The following is an 8211-nucleotide window of genomic DNA, read 5'->3' on the forward strand; positions in this document are numbered from 1 at the left end:
AACCCTATGGCAACTGTGCAGTAATTTGATGCATTGTGAAAGCTGTTTAGATATCCAGATATGTAGGTTTTTCATTATCAAGATGGGCATAGTGGAAACCATGTGATCGAAAATGAATGTGAGCATAACTATCGTTAATGCAAAACATTTATAATATTTGCTGTTTGAGGCTAACCGGGTGATGTTGCAAATAAAGTTTAAAATCTTGTGCCACGGGAGATTTTTGACAAATTATTTGCAGTGTCTTTGATATTTACAAGCTACGATTTTATTAAGAGCATGCCTCACTCACTAAATCTGTTTGGTTTTTAGCTGACTACAAAGCCTTGCGCAGAAAAGAATCCTATAGAACGGAGTGGACAAAAAATAATAAATTTATGGAATATTTATAAATTTTATACTCTATTGAGCGCACATTTTAGGAGAGTAAGCATCTTAGTTGTCTTTGATTTGGTGTACAAGCTGAAAATTTTATAATCTTGTTTTTGCACATGACCAGTACTGAATTTTACCGATTGCAGTATTGAATAAGTTTTTTTGTTCTTTAAGTTTACTTGATGCTTCTTCAATATTACATAATCAGCAGAACACGACATGCTCAATGTATGACAGGCAAAGTGGCAACAATTATAAACAGGTTGGCTCAGAAATATCGCAAACAGCGCCGAAAGTTTACCAATGCTGCAAGACTTTTTCAAAGGAATTATTAATAAAAATGAGTGGCTATGAGTTACGCAAAGTAAAGTGAGATGAGTTTTCCAATCACTAAAACTAGAGGTCACTTTCCAACAAAATTAGTCAACGGCCAGCTATAGAGTAATTCTCCAAAAAAATTTTAAGTTCAAATTAGCAATCACAATAGAACAATAAGTAGGTTATTGCACTATTGCTATTGATATCTAAAATTATTTTGTTACGAGGCAATTTCCAAAAAATGCTTGTGTAGTTTTTTAAACAAAATTAAAAATTGACAAAACAGAAATTTTGGCTAGCGACCTTCCTTGAGTAAAAGAGCAAAAGTAATAACTTTGCCAGCAGTAATAAAAAACAGTTAACAAGGATCTGCTGGAAATTTTGCAAGTGTGCTTTGGCGAATTTTCAAAAATTCATCTATCAGTTGGTCATTATTGGTGCTCAACAGAAGTTTTTGTTTAATTTTGTGTCTAAATTATTAGAAATATTTTTGCAAATTGGGATCATTCTTTCAGACTTTTTATTATTGTGAATTTTATAAACAATTATCAGCCTCTCCTGCTTTATATAAAATTAGCATTGTAATTAAAATCACTAAATATCTTTCAATTTTGTATGTTATGGAGTGCACAAAATTCTTCTCTGTATGAGAGACTGTGTAAAAGTCGCAAACCATATAATCTTATTATTGCCTGCAAGTAACTGTATTGCATAATTTCCTTTGTTCTATTAATTGACCTTGTGGCTATTTGATTTTGCATCATGATTACCTATACCCTTGCTGCTGAACATTTAGCAGAAAATAAGTAGAAAGTAATAATATCTACTTGGTTCAGGAGATTCTCTAACAACACTGAAGTTATACCAAAACGACGAATATTAAAAATAATTATTAGAAATACAACAGCACTAGAAAATAACTTTGCAATAAATACTCACTCACTATTAGAGTTCTTACTGTGCAAGCCGGTTCATCAACCGAACTATCTAATGTGATGCGAAAGAAAAAAAAACTTTGTGAGTGTGATAGTCAAACAATCAACTTTGAGAATCAGGCAATTTGGGTTTACAAGATTTTTCCAATTGCAATTTAAATTAAAAACTAGAGCAAATCAGTAAATACATGTCTTCAAACCTGCCATGGTTAGGGGTGATATAATTCTACTGTCTATCATAATATTCTTCTGGGTTAAGTTGTTCATGGTTGAATTATATATAAATGGTCAAAATACTAAATTTTTCTTGAGAAATTGAAAAAATTTCATAAGAAAGACCGGTAATATTTGTTTTAAAATATAACTGTTCAACTTTTTGTAAATTCGATAGTTTGATTAAAGAATTAATTTGTGTTCCATATTACCCGTGTTGTTTTTATAATATTTTCAAATAAAATATTTGACAATATTGCCCTATGTCAGTATAGCGTCTGATAATAGTAGTTTATGGGAACAACCTCAATTTAGATGAAATGTTTTAAAAATATGATTTGTCTTGATCATTAGCTTTTGTTTATTAAATTTTTTTTATTTAAGATACATGTGATAACTCTTTGGCAACTTTGCAGTGATTTGATGCATTTTGAAAGCTGTTTAGATAGGCAAATATGTACGCATTTCCTTAAAAATATGGGCATAGTGGATTAATCTGAAATGAACGTGAGCATGACTATCATTAATCCAAAACCAATGTAATATTTCCTGTTTGAGGCTAACTAGGTGATGTTGCAAATAAAGTTTAAAACTTGGTATCTGGGTAGATTCTTGAAAATTATTTGCAGTGTATGGGGCATTTTGAAGCCACCATAATGTTTACAACATGTCTCGCTTGGTAAATCTGCTTACATTTTAGCTAACCCTAAAGCTTTGCGCAGAATAGAATACTGGAGAGCGGAGTAGGCAGGAAATAATAAATTCATTGAATATTTGTAAATTGTATATGCTACCGAGCGCAAACTTTATTTGGAGTCAACATTGGGCTTTGGTTTGGTGTATAAAGCATCAAATGTTATAATCTTGTTTTTGTAGGTGACCAGCAGTACTGAATAATTTTCTTTGTTGTCTATATTTAACTCCTGCTTCTTCGATATGCAAAACAAATATAATATTTCCTGTTTGAGGCTAATTAGGTGATGTTGCAAATAAAGTTTAAAACCTGGCACCTGGGTACGTTCTTGACAAACTGTTTGCAGTGTCTGTGAGATTCAGTAACTACCATCATATTAACAAATTTTGTAAATTGTATATGCTACTGAGCTCAAACTTCATGGAAGTAAACATCTTATTTGTCTTTCATTTGGTGTATAAGCAGCAAATGTTATAATCTTGTTAATGCAGATGAGGAGCAGTATTGAACAAGTTTCTTTGTTCTTTAAATTTAACTTGGGGTTCTTCGATATTACATAATTGTAAGCAAGACACTACATGCTCAATGTATGTCAGGCAAATAGTGAGAAGTGATAACACATTGGCTCAGACAAATATCAGCCGGCACTTACTATTTACCAATGTTGTGAGACTTTCTCAAAGTAATTATTAAGAAAAAAAGTGACTATGAGCAACAAAAAGTTAAATGAGATGGTTTTTTTCGAACACTAAACTGTAGGTAATTGTTCCAACAGAAATAGTCAATGGCCGGCTATAGAATTTTTCTCGAAAACTGTTCAGTTCAAATTAGCGATGACAATAACAATAGCACCATAGGTAAATTATTGCACTATTTGTATTGATATCTAAAATTAGTTTGTTATAATGCAATCTATAAAAAATACTTGCGAAGTTTTTCAAACAAAGTTAAAAATAGACAAAAACAAAGACTTTGGCCTGAGAACTTTCTTTATAAAAAAGCTCATGTAATAACCTTGCAACTTTGTATATATATATATTTTTTTAATTATATATTATATATATATTTAAGTTTTATGAATGAATATGCAGTCATCAACAATCCTAATAGAAATGGTATGAGATGTTTCAAGTTTAATGACAAAATATCACCACAGGTGCAAATGATATTTCAAACAGTTGTTTAGGCACACTAATCAGTCATTTAAAGAGAGCACATAAGTAGTATATAGAGAGCAGATCTACACACAAAAGTGACGGATCCAGCGGGGGGATAGAAAAAGGGGGTTGTGAATTAAATTGGCTAGGGGTGTAGATTGAATCGTGTGGAGTTGAATGAGATGTTGGGGTTTGGGGGGAAATTGTGGTGTAGAGTAGGGGGTTGAATTCGAGGGGTTACGGATCCGCTCCTGGCGTAATCGGTGGATTATCTGTGGATGAGTCATCGGATTAGCGGGGGATGAGTCATCCGATTGAACGCGGATTATCGCGGGATTAGTCGGGGGAATCGTCGCGGATTAGTCGGGCGAATCGTCGCCGATTATCGGTGGAATAGTGGGGGTGAATATCTGGGACATCGAGGGCTGGATGGTTTTCCGGAGTGGATCTCGCGGATTATCGAGGAGAGCGAGAGATTACCTAGCGGATGAGTGAGGGGGTTAATATCTGGAACACCGAGGGGTTGATTTTCCGGAGATTGTTATATATTTGGTTGAATGAGAGATAAGTTTTTATTATAAAATATAAACTATAAATGTTACAAAAATTCAAAATCATTCTGTCATTCGTTTTAAAAAGGAAAGTTTTGGAATACATCTTTCATCAATTTCTGTGTCACATCGAAGAACTAAAACAAGAGTTGATTTTCCCAAAGAATTGAGAAACTGAACAGGAAGTAACAAATCTAATCCTTCATTATTTCCAATATTATCATATATGAAGGTATCTTTAGGTGTAGTAGAATTTGAAATAGGTTGAAGATTACAGATAAAGTCAATATCTTGAAAATTCGATCCTGGAGGACATTGCAACATTGAAAGAGTAGAGTTATATCCACATAATTCTCCTCTGTAGAATAATTTGAAATCAATTAGAATATCGATTGTGGAATTTTGAACTGAATATTCACATTCAGAATATGTTAGAACTTGCTCCGATGAAGCTGACACTATAGGATTAAGGTATAGGTTTTTTCCATCTGTTTCATCTTCATTTAGTAGTTCTTTACACGCAAATCTGTGATTGCCTGGTAATGGATAACCACAATGAATGTAGTCCAATGGAAATATTCTTCCGCATGTTTCATTATTCTTGTGATATAAAGTAGTTTCTTCGAATGGAAGTAGTAACGAAACTTCAAATTCATTGAGTGTTCTGCTTAAGCAGTTATTCGCATCAGTAACATATTGAATTCTTTGATTTCCATTTATTATTCCCGTAAAGCGTAAAATGAGAAATATTATAATGTGCAAATTCATTATAGTCATAGTGTCTTTTTAAAATACTACTCTCTTGACTGAAGTAGGCAAAGAAAATGCATAAAAAAGTATGTCAATATAATATATATAGTTCATTCTTCAAAATTATCTTGAAATACTATACAAAAAAAAGTTATTCAATTCTATTTGATGAGTCAATCCTTCTTGGATATAAAGTGATTAAATATAAAGAATTATGCAAAGTCTAACTGTGATGATTATCAATTCTTCCCATTGATATGTAGGAGTTCACTGAAGTAACGATTTGTAGCATGTTGATCATTGGCTTCTCCTCTCAAATATGGATAAAGTCTTGTTTCGGTTAATATTATGTTTGAAGGTGTGTTCCAATCAAGTGAGGATAATAATGATAGTTGGACTTTGTCACTCCTTGGTCCGATTTGAGCAGATTCCAAACACGTTCCAATATCGAGTTCGGCAAAAGTCTCATGAAGTTCTTGTCGAGTCAATCCTTCATTTCCATATCGTATTTGCATTATTCTAATACAATATTGACATCCTCGAGCTCCCTCGAAGCATCCACACCGACTTTCTAAATATGTTACGAAACGTTTATAGATATAGAATCCGATAACATAGTAAAAAGTTTCTTCAGTAACTCTTCTGATGAATTTTTTTGTGTTTTTCTTTACAACCACTCTTGATAATTGTCCATCCTTAAGATGAGCTGGAATAAACTCCTCTAGAAATATAACCGACATTGTTTCTGTTTTTCTTCGTTTTTTTTTTTTTTGGTTCCTTCACCAACAGAGCTAAATTGAAGAATGGTGGAGAAATCTAGAGGAGTAGACTTAATAACATTCCGAATCTTTTTTTTTTATTTTCATCCAACAGATTTTTCATCTATAATTACATCATCAATTTCATGCTCGATTTCCTCTTCCACGCTTTCTCCGATTAATGGAAATTGTGCTATATGAATGAGTCTTCTGAAGAGCAGTTGTTTCGTTTCATCACGTTGAGTAGGATGAGTCATGTAGTGCCGAATTCTATTCCAAAACACGGTTTCAAAAATCGTTTCTTCCATCATTTTAAAATCGGTCGCGATAAATCTGTTAATCCATTCTAAATCAACCTCTTTTCCAATTTTACCTTCTCGAATGGTAGCTTCAAGATCAACCCATTCAAAGGTCATCTTCAAATCTGAGGGTGTTATCGATATTTCTTTTACACATAATGTTGATTCCAAACATTCCCTGCATTCCAACTCACTGCAGACACAGTTGGACTTTAATCTTTTCAATGACACAACTTTTCTAAAAGCAGCTGTTCCTAGAATGTAGTATAAACATTCCTCGGTAAGATGTGTACGAATTTGTTCATTTTTGTCAAGATGAACCAAGATGTTATCTGGGATTATTTCTGCAACCTCGAATGGAACAAAATCTTTAATCAGAATGTTTTGAGTCATGTTACTATGAGAAAGTCTACATTCGAAATGATTTTACATTGGATAGTATATTGAATTTATATGAGCTTAGTTATATATTATTGATATTGTATATACGAAAAGAAGAGCCAATGAAGAAAATAAAATTTTATAGTAATAATACATCGAGGAGCAAAACTCTACTATCATATATACTTAACATCAAATTCACTTCTAAAAATTATGCTAAAATATATTCTGTGCTCACTCCATCGTTACATACTCTTCTTTTTGAATAAAAATATGTTAATCCAGTTCTAAGTTGAGTGTATGAGAACACTCTATTGTCTTTTTTTACAAAACCTTTGTTTACCCCTTCCTCAGGAGATCTTGAATGTAATACTTTTAAAAAAGTGTCTTTTGTAAAACTATTTGTAGTTTTACTTAATCCTTTACTGCTATGCTTTGTAGAATGAGTTTCATCATTCCAGCAAAAGTAAGTCTTAGAATTTAAGGCTACTATTCCATATCCTGAAAATTCTACTTTGAATAAACCAGGAGTCCTTATATCATATTGATATACTTCTTTGCAACAATTTTGTAATTCCCACAACTTTGTAGGAACAGATTTACAGAGTTGGAAATCATCCGCGTGTCGATCGCAATACATCCTAGGAAACCATTTTCCATATTCTTTGTAGTATATATCAGCGATCTCTTTTCTAACGATATTATCCATAGGTGCTGAAAGAGCCATGTAGGCACTATCTGTATCCATCGCCACATACTGGAAGTCCTTTCTGTCGAAGTATCTAAAATAAAAAATTTCAATCCTTAATTCTTGTTATCTTAGTATTATAATACTCCCATTTCAAAAAATTATCATTCAAATGTCTACCATTATACATATTTTTTCTAAAAGATACAAATGAGATTACTTACCTATCCATGAAGTCATAGTAGAACTCCAACATCCGAAGTTTAGCCAGTTGTAATATGGAGAATCCGATATGTACAGGTATATCCATTTTCATCTGAATAAATATATACAGTCCTATTAGATTCCTTTACATATATTAGCTCAAGTAAATTTTTCATTATGATTCAATTATATCAATAAGATAATAAATATATACTACTAACCGAAGGCTTGTGTTGAGTCAACTCATAGAAGCTATCAACGATTTCCTCCAAAGATTCAAATCTGTGTGATCGTATTCTCAAGGATGCTTCATAATCTCCTTGAATATACTTGACACTTCGATGTTTTAATTTCTCAGTGATTGTTTTCCCGTACGATGAATTTCCAATGAGTTTATTGGTTGTGGCTATCAACTCTTGGTCAGGATCTTTGTCACCAGCTCTTCTAGCATTTGAGACAGATTCTCCAAATGACTGGAAAACTCTTCTAGGGGTGTATTCTATGACTTGATATATTTTGGTTATAATCAATCCATGATTAAGATACCATTTTGCTAAAGTGGTGAGTAGTAAAATTTTTTCTCCAAACATACTCCCCACCAAAGTTCGTTGTTCTTGAGGTAGCATTCCTTCCTTTTCAGCAAATTCTTTCATACTTTCACTAAGATGATTTCTATTCAAAGATGTATTCTTGAAAACGGGGCTCATTTCTGAAAACTTTTCGTATAAGTTTTCAGGAACAGATATATCGCATTCAATGAATCCATATATCTCCCCTTTTATAATCTGCTGAATAATCTCATCCTCGGTGGCAAAGGAATTGGAAGGATAAAACTCTTCGTTGAAGATACTAATAAAGTTCTTAATCTCGGTGTTATCCTCAATCATC

The 8211-nt window shown here is 32.6% G+C and overlaps 1 long non-coding RNA gene across 1 annotated transcript; it reads right to left on the reverse strand.

Annotated features, from left to right (window-relative positions):
* Positions 1-7057: 7057 nt before the first annotated feature.
* LOC137397042 (uncharacterized) lies at positions 7058-7643 on the reverse strand. The gene is made up of 3 exons (XR_010978707.1): positions 7545-7643; positions 7344-7435; positions 7058-7213 (listed from the first exon to the last, which is right to left on the reverse strand). It is a non-coding gene; the product is annotated as an uncharacterized lncRNA (long non-coding RNA).
* Between the last annotated feature and the right edge of the window lie 568 nt (positions 7644-8211).

Source organism: Watersipora subatra, chromosome 5 (assembly GCF_963576615.1).
Source record: "Watersipora subatra chromosome 5, tzWatSuba1.1, whole genome shotgun sequence".
Classification (NCBI taxonomy): Eukaryota; Metazoa; Bryozoa; class Gymnolaemata; order Cheilostomatida; family Watersiporidae; genus Watersipora; species Watersipora subatra.